General features: G+C 39.2%; 1 protein-coding gene and 1 long non-coding RNA gene across 15 annotated transcripts in view; one reads left to right on the top strand and one right to left on the bottom strand.

Annotated features, from left to right (window-relative positions):
* Nucleotides 1-330: 330 nt before the first annotated feature.
* Nucleotides 331-1592, bottom strand: LOC124865412. Its single transcript, XR_007037578.1, has 2 exons — nt 1451-1592; nt 331-1336 (listed from the first exon to the last, which is right to left on the bottom strand). It is a non-coding gene; the product is annotated as an uncharacterized LOC124865412 (long non-coding RNA).
* Nucleotides 1593-1600: 8 nt separating this feature from the next.
* The window catches only part of mef2d (myocyte enhancer factor 2d), a 139515-nt gene continuing 124782 nt past the window's right edge, over nt 1601-16333 (top strand). For 11 of the 14 annotated variants that reach the window (XM_047360458.1, XM_047360459.1, XM_047360454.1 and 8 more), the window contains exon 1: nt 1601-1752. The gene's annotated coding sequence lies outside the window, so the exon portion shown is untranslated. The remainder of the gene's footprint in view (nt 1753-16333) is intronic. The other 3 variants (XM_047360456.1, XM_047360460.1, XM_047360455.1) reach the window with 1 other exon arrangement.

Raw genomic sequence — 16333 nt, 5'->3', positions numbered from 1 at the left:
ATGGGGCCTAAATTTTGAAAATGCTTTTAGGCTACGTTAAAACAGGCAAAACAACAACAACTCAGATGCTTTCTTGAGTTCTTCCATATTAGCTGGCCACTGCCTTTCTGTTGGGGAGAGTGGACCTCTGCTCAAGATTGTTGTTCCCATGTGACAGTGTGTGACTAGTCTGCAAAAATTGATTAGAAAGGTGAAAAGTGTCAGGGTAGGATCAATGTGAAGTATCAGGGCCCAGGTTTTACCAGTAAGCAGATAAACAATGTTACTCTGTTTAACTAGTAAATGCTAAATAATTAAAATCTTGATGGAATAAATTACATTCAAACAAAGAATAGGCAGATGTTTTATTCTACATATGTGCAACTTGCCCAAACCGTTGTTTCCAAAATTATCCACAATTTAAATATTCTCCAAAAGAATCTAAATACAGCTTAATCTGTCAGCTTTCTTTCTAATGGCCCTTTCTTAATCTTGTTTTAATTCCATTTTGTTCTTTTTGTGTTTTGTCAGCATATAACGTCTGTAAATATTTTTCTTTTTATTATTCTGCCAAAACCTTTTGTACTTTTATTTTTTTTAAACGATTTTATTGGTGTTTTTTATTCTTATTCTTATTATTTTTTATTTATTATTATTATAAAACAGTATGTTATTTATTTTGATGCTTAAATCTCTGAATTATCTGCACTGTAAACAACTTTTAACTAATATTCTACTGTTTAAAGCTATTCCATCTCATGATTAAGCCTTATTACTTTAAATCCCATTGTCACGCTGACGTAATGTGACGCAGACTAATAACGCACATCCCGTTCAGGGTAGGAAAATGAAATCAGTTTAAAGGAAATGTCGGCTGGAGCTTTCTGAAAACTCCAGTTCTCCAGCAGCAGTCACTTTTGTCCAAGTGTTGCTATTGTCAAGATGTCACATGCGCCTGTCTGTCACAGTGACGCTCCCGTTACTCCTCACTGAAAACATAGTGTTCTTCCGCCGCGAACAGCGAAAATAGGACCACAAACTCCCGCACGTTCTCACTTCCTATAACTGTGGCCACATTGTACCACTTATTAATAGCATGCGGCATATGAATATAACAGAAAACAATAGCGAATCCACATAATGATGAGAAGAATATTAGAAACAAGATCCAGCGTTAGTATTTTTTGTCACTCCATCTGCTTTTCTTGGCAAACGTATGATTTAAATGTCCTAACTTTCCAGGCGACATTTCTCCACAACAGAGGAGTTGGATGTACAGACTAAATATCTGCAGCCCACGTGGCCTGGGGTGTTCGTGGTCAGGTTGGACTCACTGCCACTGGTTTCCGGCGAATTTCTGTAGAAGAAGCAGCGAAAGTGAAGACCTTGCTCTCAAAACATGACAAGCGGATGAATATATATACTGTGAACACATGATGTCGCCAGTAGCTCTTCCTACTTCTCGGCTCACCTTCCACTGACTCCACGCGCACAACCCGATTGGTCGAGGCGGAGCACTCTGCTCGCGCTCATTGGCTGCGCCTCCATGTCAGTCACGCAGCAATGCCACTCAGGACAGATTAGGCACCATTTGCCATAACTAAATAGTTACATTGTACATCAAGTAGGGAGAAATATTTTGATTGGTGGCCACCGCAGTCGGTGGACAGTTACAGCTCGTCTTCATTAAAAATCAGCTCCAGGCTTTGAATGCAGCAAAGTGTGAGCTCCGAACATCCAGTCTCATCAAACAGATGTGGAAATACTGCTCGGGTAAGTCTCTTCTCAGCAGCTTGTGTCTGCATTTCACATTTGCCTCTTCCTGTGCTTTGCTTGGGCAGTTCTGGCAACTGCGTACCCAGGCGCTGAGCTGGTGTTGGTGTTGTTACTGTGGAGCTATTTGCATGTGTGTCCCGGAGTTTATAACCCGTACAGAGCAGAGGTTCTGGATTCCCCTACACCTGAAACCTCAGCAGAACTGTGTCTAAGTTGACGCCAGATTTGTCCTCACTGCTTCCCCGGACCTTTCACTTCTGCAGACCGCTCTTAAAGCGCCGTAGCTCAGGCTACAACCGGCGGGGTTGTGCGCTGTGCGTGACGGTAATAACACTCCATTAGGAGCTGTCAGAAACGATTTACGACGGGTGTCAGCCTGCTTCTGACGCGATTCCTCTTCATTTCCACTAATAGATTTCATCTTCAGGCTACTTTATTGGTAACTTTTATCGCGCCTTGCGTTTTGTTTAGACGTTAGATGACAGGTTTACTTTCTGTGGAGAAAGTGGGCAGACAAAACCTGGAGGGGGAACAATCATAGTAACTGTTGGAATTGTTTATTTATCGTCCAAACCAGACTGCATGGTTTTCTCAAATACTTTAAACTGTTAATCTATTTCGTGCCTGTTTCATGAACCCATTTTGGACAATTATGCTGTCATTGCTGTGGTTAATTGCTTCTCTCCCGGGAGAGAGTGTCATCAAACTTACAATTTTCTTTCTTAAACCCAGATACCATTTTACTCGGGAAATGTTCCTATATTGATGGCATCGATAAACCCAAATGAAGCCGCCCCCATCAAGTCTGCTTCGAGTTTGTTCTGTTCATCCTGTCCGTTTTTCCTTCCTCCAGCATCTCACAGAGACAGGTGACTGGGATTAGAGGGCAGCCAGACAACGAGGAAACTGCCTCTAGAGAGATGTCTTGCATGTCAGCATGCAGGCAGGAGGGACAGTTATCTATTACATCATTATCCAGTGCAGCAGATGGATGAGCTGAGTTTTTCAGCTACACCTGCAGGTGAAGTCCAGGTTGCTAGAAAGGTGTTCTACAGCAGTGGTTCCCAATCCTGGTTCACAGGGCCCACCGTTCTTCATGTTTTAGTTGTATCACGGCTCCAGCACACCTGATTTAACTGATTGCATTACCTGCTCAGCCTACCATCAAGTGCGACAGAGAACCACAAAGAGAGAGAAGGTGAAAAACAAGGGATGCACCAATAGTTGAAAAATGTTCCCTTGATCAGATCCGATTGCTGATTGGCAGGTCAAACAATGAAAAAAAAATACCATTACCAAATCATTTTAGCTCTATAAATAATCAGCCAACGACATAAACGTTGATGCATTTTCTTAACTTTAATAAAATGAATGGGGAAATTTTTTTTCCCACATTTTCTGTGGGGTTCAAAACTACTAGTTTCCTCAAGGATTATTTTTTAATGTATTATAGTCCATAGAATAAAAAGTTGCAATCGACGGGTCAAGAGCTCAGTTGTTCAGAAGAACCACAGGTGAGTGTTTGCCGCAGCAGGACAGGTAAAATGGACACCAGTGTTCTGAAAGTTCAATCCTTAATAAGAACTAGTTCAGAGTTAGGTTCACAGGTTAAATCTGAATTTATCCATATCCATAGTTTATGGATCGTCAGCAGGGTCGTCCACTGCTGGTTGGAGCTTGGAGTGAGACAGTGTTCTAGGGTGGGGGGTCAGCCGAAGAAAAGTGGGAAAAACTAATTTAAGTTGCAGTATCACTGTGTGTTATACATAAAGGAAAATGACAAATGGCCCCAGATGTATCACATTTATTTTAAAGTTGACTGAATTATTAATAAAATCAACATATGCACAGATTATACCCAGGTTCTGAACAGCTCAGATGTTTTCTTTTGGGTCTAACCTACATGTCTGATTGGTTCCATGTATGCAAGTGTTATTAAACAGTTAAATGTGTTCAGAAGGTTGTTGGGTTGTTTTTCTGTGATTAAAGCTTTTGGCATTGAGACCTATATGCAATGTTGGAGCTGCTATGGGTTTATTTTTGCTGTCTGCTGCTTAAACAAATGATAAAAGATTTCATGTTTGATGTCCAAGCCTTGTTGCATGAGCCCAGCAAACACTGTACAATTTCAAAAATTGTACTGGACTTGGACACATCACACTGTGCAAGCTCAACATCCTCATAGAAACTCATGTTACTCTGAATGATGGAATATGCAAGACTGCATGAGTCGTCGCTGCAACAGAATCACATCAGACAGATCCGAGATTATTGCACTGATCAGTGCAATAATGAATGGACAGCAAGTTTTGGTCCTTATTGCATTTATTATTCGAACCATTTTTTGGTTGTGAGAGTGCTAAATCAGCGGTCGGTGTATCTGTCACACAGAACGACCACAGACCACTGATTTAACCCCATGACCAGGATTTTCTTATGATTCTTTCACAACAACCAATAATCGCACAGCGTGAATCTGGCATTAGATGAGGTAAGTGGGAACAAATAATTGTGAAGAGTACCTCTTATCAGCATAAAACAAGTGCCATCACAAACTACTAGTCTGCAGCTGTTTACATGCAAACGTTACGCTATGATACACTTCTTGCTGCAGATTAGAAACAGTAAAAAAATGCTACTGTGCTAAGAATGACCAATCAGAAACAGCAGTGTGGATAAAAGGTGTTAAGTTTTTTTCTTATTTGGAGCAAGACTTATCCGGGTAGAGTGAGAGAGTGGGAATTTGAATAAAAGCTTGAGGTTTGAGTTAGAGTTGGTAGCCCTGAATAAATTCTTTAAAAAATATATAGATCATGATGCGATGTGCCAATTAGTATATTGATTACATCATGCGTAGTACTTTAAACATGGCCTTGTGCAGCCTATTTACATCTGTTTTTTTATGTTTTATTTGCTCACATAAACAGCGTTTATCTAAATTACCCAGAAAGCTCCTCTCTTTATATATTTCCCTGCTATAATTGCAAGACAGAAAAATAAATCAGAAATTCTGGTGTAAATTTGACAATGCATTAAGCTGCTGCTTCAACAGAACACGAAGTAGGAGTTTGTCATGTAAAGCAATCAGTGTTGTTAAGTTCTTTAAAGTTAGTGCTGAGTGAAGTGACAGGTGATCCAAACGCTAAATGAGACACATTGGTTTAATATGTAAGTCATAAAATGCAAACTGAAATCACTGCAGACCATAAAGGCAAATAAACTTGACCTGCTAATACTGCATTTAAAGAAGAATTACAGATTAAGACTTCCAAATGAAGATAAACCTGCTCTATCCAACCAGACTGGATCAAAAGAAAAAGCAGCAGTCCAAGGGGTACCGGGTCAGAGGTTCTGAAGTGAGATCTTCAAGACGGTGTCAGAAACTAATCCAGATATCTGAACTTGCTGATGTCAAGTCATCTGTTTTCTTTTGATTTAAAGTTCAAAATCAAAAAATCTTAAACCTGCTGGGCCCCTTGGTCCATTTTTGAAGCTGTCAACCTTTTAAAGTTCCTGAGAGTAGGTCTACAGTACTCAAGAACCCCCTAAACATCCTGCATGAGGCTCATTATTGACTGTAGCATCTTAGAGAGATTTGTTTCATGTAAATCCTCAATATACTCAACATTAATTTTATCAGTAATTCATAAAATGACAAATTACTATTATTAATAACTAATAAAGTGTAGAATAGGAGGATTACAGCGACCGCCCACGGGCCCTCTTATGTCAGAGGTCTGAGCAGTCTGGGTATTTGTCCAATAAACTAACGCTCTCTCCTGTTTCTGACAACATGCCAAAAGCTAATGGGAGTGCTGACCCCCGGCCGCTCTTTTATCTCTTCCCTTCTTTCTATGTGAAACTGGGAGAAGAGTTCTCGCTGACACTCGTTGATATTGACCCAGTTCTTGAATTTTTGGAATCCTGCATGACCGTCATGTTCTCCAGATTAAACCGGGCATCTCTTGTGCATCTGGGAGGAATGGACAAAAAACTGATGGTGCACTTAGGTGTGCAATCTGATACCTCTCTTTATATCATGTTCCTGCAGAGGAGGATCTAAATCTCTGTAGGACTCTCTCCTTCATAGCAGATACTCACAGTGCCACAGTCCACATATTGAACTAAATATTGTAGCTGGACTTGTTCAGTGAAAGAGGGCTTAGGCTCAAGATAACTTATGGGCTCAGCTTGAGTTATGGGCTTTTGTGTCCCTGTGAAGCATGACTACAGGAAGACTGTATTGCGCTTTTTGTTGATAGAGTAAAGCTTCATAGAGGGAGAACCATAAGGAGACTGTTTTCTCTTGAAAATAATCTTCAAATTAAATTCTGAGAATCAAGGTTTTATGGAGAAGTGGAGCTGGTTTTGTGGCTGCCAGATGACTTCAGTCAAAACACTAATTTGAATAAGTGTAATCATTCTCTACCGGCGCTGCTTCCTGCTGAATTTCAAAGATGGGATCTGTCAGGGGCAAGGCCAAGTGAGCGAGCGTATCCGAGCAATCACCTGTGCAGTCTCCTGTAGTCTGCGTGTAGTACAGCTGGAATCTAGTGGTTGAGGCTGCAGCTAAAGGCTGATGATTGATCTGATATTTATTTCTTATTTAATAACTGTCATTTTTCCTGTATAATCTCAAGGTGTTGTGAATGACAGCAGTCACAGTTTAGATACCCCTTGCTAAATACCGTGTTGTTCTTTCCTGATGATGTATTTTAACATATAACAGTGAAGTTGCTCTGATTAGACATTTATTTTCATTTGATCCTTCTCCAATAGGGTTAGGCGTGGTTTGGCACATCCTGAGCGCTCTGGTGAATGAATCAATTCTGTTATTATTATAATGACTATTATTATTATCATTGAGAAAAATGTAAGGGATGCTTTTTTTGTCACATTAGTGGGAAACAAGTTTTTACAAAAGAATCTGAGCACAAAGTTTATTAGAAACTGATTTTTGTCTACTTATACATGAGCTCTGTAATTCTTTCCAGCAAAAGTTTATCTGTGTTGCCTTTAATGAAACTGTTGCCATGTAAATTTCCTTGTTTTCTAAAATATGAGCAAACCTTTACTGGGAAACCTGTGGTGGCATGTAAAGCTCCCCAACTTGATATACAAGTGACTGAAGACTTAGAGCTTATGAGAAAAAAACCTGTAAGCAAATTTATTTGCTAATTTATTTAACAACAAGTCAAATGATTAAACATAAATGTCTTCTGCTAAAATAAAGCATCATTGAGGTGTTTCTGAAGGCTAAACTGTCTGTTCATGACTCCAGTATTTATCAGAAATCCATTTAAGGCTGAATTAATATTAGTGTGTTTAGTTGCATGTCAGCAAAAGTTAGCTGGTTGGATCAAGGTCACTTCCAGGCAGCTGATATAATTCAATTAAATTCAATTCAGTTTTATTTATATAGCGCCAATTCACAACACATGTTGTCTCAAGGCACTTCACAACTGTCAGGTACATACATTCCAATTAATCCTAACAATTGAACAGTGCAGTCGGAGTTAGCTTTTTATTCAAATTGGATAAAACGTTTTTCTATCTAAGGAAACCCAGCAGATTGCATCCAGTCAGTGACTTGCAGCATTCCCTCCTCCTGGATGAGGATGTAGAGACAGTGGACAGTCACTGGCGTTGACTTTGCAGCAATCCCTCATACTGAGCATGCATGTAGCGACAGTGGAGAGGAAAAACTCTTTTAACAGGAAGAAACCTCCAGCAGAACCAGGCTCAGTGTGAGCGGCCATCTGCCACGACCGACTGGGGGTTTGAGAGAACAGAGCAGAGACACAAAGAGAACAAAGAAGCACTGATCCAGGAGTACTTTCTATGGGAAGGAAAAGTAAATGTTAATGGATGTAGCTCCTTTAGTCGTTTCACCTAGAAAGAAACAATATATAAACTTTGAGCCAGTTTTCAAGGTTAGAGTCTGAAAGAGAGCACATAGAGTTAGTCACAGTAGAAGCTCAGCCAGTAGCCATGTCTAGGAGAGAGAAAGGGTTAAACACTAAAAGACAGGGCTATGTGGATCATCGGTAGAGGGTGAGCATTAAGTTGTTGCCAGCAGAAGCTCGGACGATTCCCCTCTCCAGAAAGGTGTCACAGGTAGACACAGAGCCAGGTCAGGTGTAGCTTCTAGGAAGAGAATAGAGAGAACAAGGTTAAAAGCTGAAATAACAGCAAATAATGCAAAATTGGAGAGTAGTGTGAGAATGTAGCAAACAGGGTGAAAGTGGTCGTTATGTCCTCCAGCAGCCTAAGCCTATAGCAGCATAACTACACAGATAGTTTCAGTTCAAATTATTTAGTTAAACGGCACTTATTTACAACAATGTCGTCTCAAGGAACCACACAAAGGGTCCCACTGATGGTCATTGTTATACTAAAAACCACAAGGATTGGGATACCTCTCTCTGTCAGACTGATTATAACCATTGGAAAAGAGAAGGGGTCATACAGGTAGCAGAAATGGAGGGTGTGTTTGCATCTCAACCATAACTGAGCCAGTTTAGGCTAAACCTGACTCCCCCTTTACTCCAACCAACAAAATTGGAGAGTAGTGTGAGAATGTAGCGAAGAGGGTGGAAGTGGTCATTATGTCCTCCAGCAGCCTAAGCCTATAGTAGCATAACTACAGATAGCTCAGGATAACCTAAGCCACTCTAACTATAAGCTTTATCAAAAAGGAAAGTTTTAAGCCTAGCCTTAAAAGTAGACAGGGTGTCTGCCTCACGGACCAAAACCGGGATCTGGTTCCACAGGAGAGGAGCCTGATAACTAAAGGATCTGCCTCCCATTCTACTTCTAGAGACTCTAGGAACCACCAGCAAACCTGCAGTCTGAGAACGAAGGGAACACACATCATATAAATATATGTGCACATATATTTATATGATATTGTAGATATGTTTATACTGTTTAATTTGTACTGTATTGCACCGACTACGCCAAAACAAATTCCTTGTATGTCCAAAAACGTACTTGGCAATAAAGCTTTTCTGATTCTGATTCTGATTCTGATTAAATAATTTGGTTGGGATTGGGTCTAACATACAAGTTGAAGGTTTAGATGAAGCTAATATTTCTGATAACTCAGGAAGCTTCACAGGATCAAAACAGTCCAAACACAAATCAGGTTCTGCAGTTATTTCCAATGTTGTCTCACTTGCTGAGGATGAAGTAATCATCTTCGGGAGTATGTCAAAGATTTTCTTTTTAATAGAATCAATTTTATTTAAGAAGAATCCCATAAAGTCATTGCTGCTAAGAGCTAAGGAAATGGATGGCTCAACAGAGCTATGACTCTGTGTAAGTTTAGCAACTGTACTAAAGAGAAACCTAGGATTATTTTTGTTCTTTTCTATTAATGATGAGAAATAAGCTGTTCTGGCTTGGCGAAGTGTCTTTTTATACAACAGTAGCCTATTTTTCCAGATGAAGTAGGAATCCTCTAGGTGTGTAGAGCACCATTTTATCTCCAATTTTCTAACATTGTGCTTTAAAGTACGCAGCTCTGAATTAAACCAATGAGCTAGCCTCCTATGAATGATTACCTTCTTTTTCAAGGGGGCTGCATTGTCTAATGCATCACGCAATGATGAAGAAACACTATGAACAAAAGAATCAATTTGTGAAGGGGCAGAAACAGAATTATTGCCCTCCATTGTGCTTTTCAGTGATAATGAGGAAATTAAAAGTGGAAGAGATTCTTTAAAGGTTGTTACAGCATCGTCTGATAATGATCTACTATAATGAAATTTTCTTTCAGGTGTGGAGTACTCGGTTAAATTAAATTCAGAGGTTATTAAGAAATGGTCAGACAGGATGGGGTTATGAGAGAATTTTGTTATGTCTTTACACTCAATGCCATATGTCAGCACAAGGTCCAGAGAATGAAGACAAAGGTGGGTAGGTTTGTTAATGTTTTGAGCAAAGCCAGTTGAGTCTAAGATAGCATTAAACGCTATATTTAGGCTATCACTTTCAGCGTCAACATGAATGTTAAAATCCCCCACTATAATAACTTTATCTGTATTTAACACTAAATCAGATAAAAGGTCTGAAAACTGATCTAAAAATTGAGAGTAAGGGCCTGGTGGACGGTACAAAACAACAAACAGAAGTGGTTTTAGTGCTTTGCAATTTGGATGAGGAAAACTAAGGATTAAATATTCAAAAGAGTTGTAGCTATTAATTGGTCTGGGACTAATCAATAAATCCGACTGAAAGATGGTTGCTACTCCTCTTCTATACTGTTCTTCCTTAGAGCCACGCATCCCTCTCTGTCTTTAACATGAAATGTGACCCATAACATTATTCAGGTTCTTCTTCCTTTGTATCCTGTTAGGTTGATACCTAAAATGCTGTGACTGTCCATAGACATTTGTTGTTGTGTTTTTACTGCATTTCATGACTGTTTCATGAAGAAACCGAAAATGTCCGTCTCTGGTGTAAATTGTTTTTACATGGTTTCCTCAAGATAGGAAGAAAATATCTTGTTATCTTGAGGAAACGAAAGTTCTTATCTCAGGTATAATAGCTAGGGAGAAAAATGCTTTGGTTATTAATCATAACATATGAGTTAGGGTCCAAACAGTTTAATACCTGGCTTATGCCTGCTGTTTCTTTCCTTATGAATAACGTTTTGCAAAAGATATGCTGGCTCCTGAACCTTAACATTTCAGAATCTCCATGCTTTAGACACCAAAATATGCTTGTGTGTGAAAAGAGTAACAGGGTTATGGGTCATTTTTAACAGACTGGTGTTTTAGAAAGATATGATCAGGCTCATTTACAAAACTGTCCAGTCATAAACTCACAAAGACAAGCTGCTCTCTGAGCTGCCTCTGGTCATTCATAAATCACAAATAAAGCAGGGGATATCCCACACAAATGTGAGCTTTCAAAAATTATTACGGCATCACAAAACCAAAGGAGGCACGGAGTGGAGCTTTACACATTAAGTAAATGTCAGAAAACTATGAGGATAGACACATCGGTGAAGCTTCACGTGTTTTTGGTATTTTTCCATATCGAAGCATAACTGCTGATGAGTGATCTGTTCTGTGTCGTGGCACTTTAGCTTGACCCATCCAACGTGTGGTAATGACAACAAATTATGTGTATGAAATACATAGCTGATTTCTCTGTTTTCCCCTCAAATCTAAGGGCTGCCCAGACTATCTGTAATCACTAAATCACACGCTTAAGCCTTAACGATGGTTTACACTTTTACAAGTCACCCAACACAGGGCTGCAACTACTTCGCTTGGTGAGTCAGAGGCGTAAGACCGGCAGGTTGACTTCAACCCCCCTCGTCACGTCGGTTCTTTTACAAAAACAGACGTTGGCTGCAAAAAAGGTGTTTTAACCTTGCCTCAAAGTGTTTATGAAAGGACGAATCATTTGATAAAACTAACGGACAAAAGGTGAAAAGAACTAATTAGCTTTTGCACCCAAGCAAATATCTCATTATGAAATAATTCTGCTGATAAAATGAGAAAATATTCCATATATGTGGGATGTATTTTTAATGAGATATTTTATTATCTAAAGAAAATCCCATGAAAAGTATTTGATGGCCATTGTCGACTTTCATACTTATCTGCCTCAAATGTCCACCGATTTCTTGAGATGTTTGGCCACGCAGAGATTAGAACATAAAATATCCAGCTTTGCTGGCCATACAGTCTTCTTTTAGCTTTTGCGCTTTATATTAAAAAGATTAGTTTGTTGACTCCACAAAACTGATGCCAGATGTAATCCTCATCAGAAACTCTGGTCCATAATTTCCCTGGATGGTCTGAAATATGATCCTAAAGCTCAATGGGTAAAGGGCATTTAAATGTGAAAACTAGAGTTTGAATGAGCTTAGGCTGTACTTGCTGTAGCATAAAATTGATCAAATCCCACTATCTATGAGTGTTGCCAATGCTGATACAGTGCACCATTAATCAGAGTTGAATTCATGAACAAATAACGCTTCATGAATTAATTCCTTGGCAGATTTTCCAGAGCTTTCCATTTTTAAGATCATTTAATGTGGAACTCTGAGCGCTAATTGAGGTCTGATTTTCACTAATTAATTTGTTTGGTCAGACTGGAAATTGAAGCAGTTTAATAATTGAAGCAATCTGTTGATGTAAAGTGTTTTATATGTCTGTGCCCCCAAATAAAACTAGACAGAAATAAAAAGAAAAGCTGGAGACTGTCTGCTCTGAACAGAGGCGAGCTTTTAACGCAGCTACCATGTTGTGGAGGGTGAGTCACCTGCCACCTCATTGATTTACCTGTTTACCTTTTCAGCTCAACCTTAACCATGTCCAATACTACAGCATCAGTGGCGGAGATGTGTTTTTTATCCCACAACGGCAACCTTACTTGTATGCCAGGTTAGACAACCATGCCCCCTTCACTGCCGTCAAACTGAAAGCCTCGCACCACAAGCTATGCTCAAATGGATGGAAAGGAAAAGCAGCAGAAAGGAGCAATTACTACCTGCTCTGCTTGTGTTGCTTTCATGGCCTCTTTTTGTGCACTAATTCCAGGGCAGATTTTGTCCATGGCTGTTCCCACGCTGAGCGAGGAGAACAGGAAGAACTCAGCAACACAGCAGGCCTCTACCTTCTGCTATTATGGCTATGATTCAATTATTGCAGGGTAACGCTTTACCCCGACACACTGAAAAAGGGAAGAAATTTGCTCGCTCCCTCTCTGTAAATGGAAGTTAAAGCCAAAGGTGGTTCTGTACAAAGGGGGACATCAGTCACTTAATGTGAGAAGTAGCTGCAGCAAGCCTCACCTCACAATCCTTGCTCCCCCTGCTGTGATTTCCAAATGGCCTCCCTTCTGTGTTCGTGGCCAGACAAGCTCCACGTGGGGTGCAGGGTGCCGCACCTGGCAAGATGTTCACCTCTCCTGGTGAAAAGTTCACTGTGTTACTTACTTGGATTTTTAAGCTTTCATTTGGCACAAATTAGAAGCAAACAAAGCAATGCTTGTTAACTAAAGGCACATGACTCACTGTTTGCTGTCACCTGTTGTCAAAACTCCAAAATGCAGTCAAACATAAGGTGGGTAGGAGTAGTAATAGCAGTAGTAGCTTAACTGGAAAATTGTTCTATTATATAAAAAAGACAAATATTCAAATACATAATTTGATTGAACTTTTTTTAAGTGCGAAAGCACATTTTGGCAAATGAGTCCTATGACAAAACTGGTATTGAAACGAGTGAACGGATTTGGACAGACTTTTATCAGTCCTGGCCAGTGACCAGCTTCTTAGATATTCAAAATTCCAGAATATATCTGATCAGTGAACTATCACCAATCATTACATATTTCCCTCCAGTTTATGCTCCCAAACACAAAAGGAACAAGCTTACAAATAGAGATCATAAACAGATGGTAAAGTTTGGATCAGCCTTTAATTTCTTTTATACTTGCAGCAGCCATACTGTTGGCTGTTGACTCTAGTTGGCTGGTAAGACCTCTGTGTTTCCAAGGTAAAATTCCAACTGAGGTGGGTGTTCAATCTCATTTTCCAACTTGGAAATCATAAATCAAATGCACTGATAGGTTTCAGTTGATGTGACAAACCATTTTTAGCAGAATAACTATAATTTGAGTGATCTTTTGATAAAATATTGCCTCTTCAGGCCAGAACATCTGAGAGTTGGAAGAAATCCGCCAGACTTTAGTTTGATTGTAAACTTGTCTCACATCCAGCTCTATTGCATCTTCACAGCTTTTGTTTTCACACAAAAAAGCATCCAAGCATCCATCCAGTTGGACAGGCCTTTAATCCATTTTCTTGTGCTTGGATTCCAAACCACCACAGCTGGCTCTGACAGATGTTTGCATCCACCTGTCGGAGCAAATCCTGGATATTTTTCATGATTTAATGGCATTTTGTTGACCTTTTAATGCTGTTTGAGAAAACAGTTATTGATAATGAAAACATTTATCGGTCATACCCAGCTGTGATAACCAGCGGTTAATGTGATGTATTTTTTGTGCTCACCTCACTGGGTTGAAAGGATTTGGCAATGCAGTTTTACTCTTTAGAAACTTAGGGACAAAACTAGGTTTCAGAGAAGTTGTGGCGGCAAACCGAAAACCTCTTCGATTACCCAGAACTAATTCCTACCTTTCAGGAAGCTCTTAATTCACCTCTCATATGGTGTTGATCAACAGGTTAAAATTCAATTAGGCTAATGGGCAAATGATGAGAAGACAAGAAGGTATGGAGGGGGCTCCTCAGTCTAAAGCTCTGGGAGATGATGCACCGCCACTTTAAGGAAGACAGGGGCTTGTGTGTGTTCCTGTGAATTGGTAGCTTGATGACTGATTTTTTTCTGCTGGGAAGAGGGATGTTGATTATGTTTGTGCAAGATGAAGGCAGCCTCAAACAGCTTGATGGTGTTTTTTTCTTGGTTTAGCTCTGTTTGTGTTGGACATCCTGCAGTCTGGATGAGCCTCTCAGCTGCTGCTTTACAGTCAGGAGACCAGTTGGCCAATTTGTAAAAATAACTTGAAACTGATCTATACCTAGAGTTAAACCTATGCAAGCACCATGTACATTTTCTTCCTTTTTAATTGTAAAACTTTTGCTAATTATTCAATTTGTGTCAACTGTCACATTTATCTGGACAATATAATGTTTTAGGACCAGTTACTGTTTATTTAGTCCATGAAACCCAATCCAGATTAATGCATTGAGACTCCTTCAATACACTGCACTACAAAATCTTTCATATTTTTATAATGATGTTACAAAATAAAGAATAGTAGCTGAATTTAAGGCCAAACTTAAACAATATTTTTTCTGTAGGTAGTCCATCACTGACATCCCAACATGGTATCTGCAGATGTTAAAAAGAAGACATTTCAACCCTGTTAGCATGGAAACAAGACCGTGTTGACCATCAACAGTTAGTTATTTGGTTGCTGATGTCATGCTAGTCATTTGTTTAATCTTGTGAATTGGCTTTACAAGGCCACCTGTGACAAATGCAAATCGAGCCCCGGATGTCATCCAAATCAAATGACATTCATGACATCTCATGTCTCGACTGATACAATATGAATATAGTGGCACCACTGTGAGACACACAATGCATTATTACACTACCAAATTGCCTTTTCATAATTTGCAATACTGCATTTTTTCTCATTTTGAGTGTTGCAGTAAATAATATTTAAATTTCCATAACATTAGAATTTAATCAAATCAGATAGACAAGACAAAGTGTAAAGCAGGTGTTATAAAAACCATACATTTGTTTGGACCTGACCTTAACTCCTTCAGCCCCACGATGGCTTATCTGCCTTTCATTAAACAATACTCAGATTCAAATAAATGCTTATTAACACCTTTCTATGCATCTGATACCAATGGTATCTTAAGCTAAATTGGTTTGAGAAAGATGTTTTAGGCATGTTGAAACATTTAGTTCAGAGATGCCATATATACTGCTCATCACACAACAATTTAATGGTTGTAGATATTAGTTATTATACACTATATTGTTAAAAGTATTGGTCACACCACCGAATCACTGAATTCTGGTGTTCCAATAACTCCCATGGCTGCAGGTGTATAAACGTTGGTGTGAAGAAACATAACTGGCCTGCACAGTGTCCTGACCTGAATCTTCTTGAACAACTTTGGGATTAATTAGAACAGAGGCTGCAGTTCTGGTTTTCTCCTGTAAACACACTCCTAAACCTTGTGGAAGATGTTTAAAGAATAGTTAAAGTTGCTACAGCTGTCAACAGTGTGTCCATCAACAATACGGACCTTATAGATTAAGAATAGGATGTCATCAAAGTTCATATACATGTAAAAGTAGACAAATACTTTTGGCAATATAGTGAATGTATTCTGTGAATAGTGACGCCGCTCCCTACTCAACCAGTGACCGACAGCCTTCTGATGTTTTGCTTTCAACATGACTCGGCTCACTTGGAACCACATCCAACCATGTACTAAAAATAATAACAGTTAAAGCCTAAAAAGCAAGTAGAACCGTGCCAAACCAGGCTGAGTTGTACGAGGCTCCTGTTGTAACTATGAATCTGAAAATATTATTTAATATTAATAATTTAATATTTTATCAAATAATATTTCGGTTTGTTAAGGGTTGTCCTGTGAATACCAGCCCAGTAAGGCAGTGGTAATAGGACAAAATGAAAAGGGTGAGCCAAGCTCTGACATTATTGAACAGCAAAACTCTGCACACACAAGGAATGAATTCACACAATTTCTTAAAATACAAGAATTTATTAACAAAAATAAGTCAACTCAAAGTCAAACATATTTCAATCAACACACTCTTTACTATGCTAAAACAATCCTACTAAACTAAGCAGAATTAAAGGATAACGAAGACTAACTGGTTATGTACAATAGAAACAAGTTGATTAAAGATGGTTGAAAACCATGACTGAAGGAGTGATGCAACATTACCATGCAATGTTTATGTTTGAGAACCAAGGATTATCTTGAAGATTCTGGAAATTAAGTTAAGTTAGTCTTGGAACCAACTTCGGCAATAATCAGCAA

Source organism: Girardinichthys multiradiatus, chromosome 3 (assembly GCF_021462225.1).
Source record: "Girardinichthys multiradiatus isolate DD_20200921_A chromosome 3, DD_fGirMul_XY1, whole genome shotgun sequence".
Lineage (NCBI taxonomy): Eukaryota > Metazoa > Chordata > Actinopteri > Cyprinodontiformes > Goodeidae > Girardinichthys > Girardinichthys multiradiatus.
Note: the sequence above shows the minus strand (reverse complement) of the source record. Positions and strands in the feature narration are given on the sequence as shown.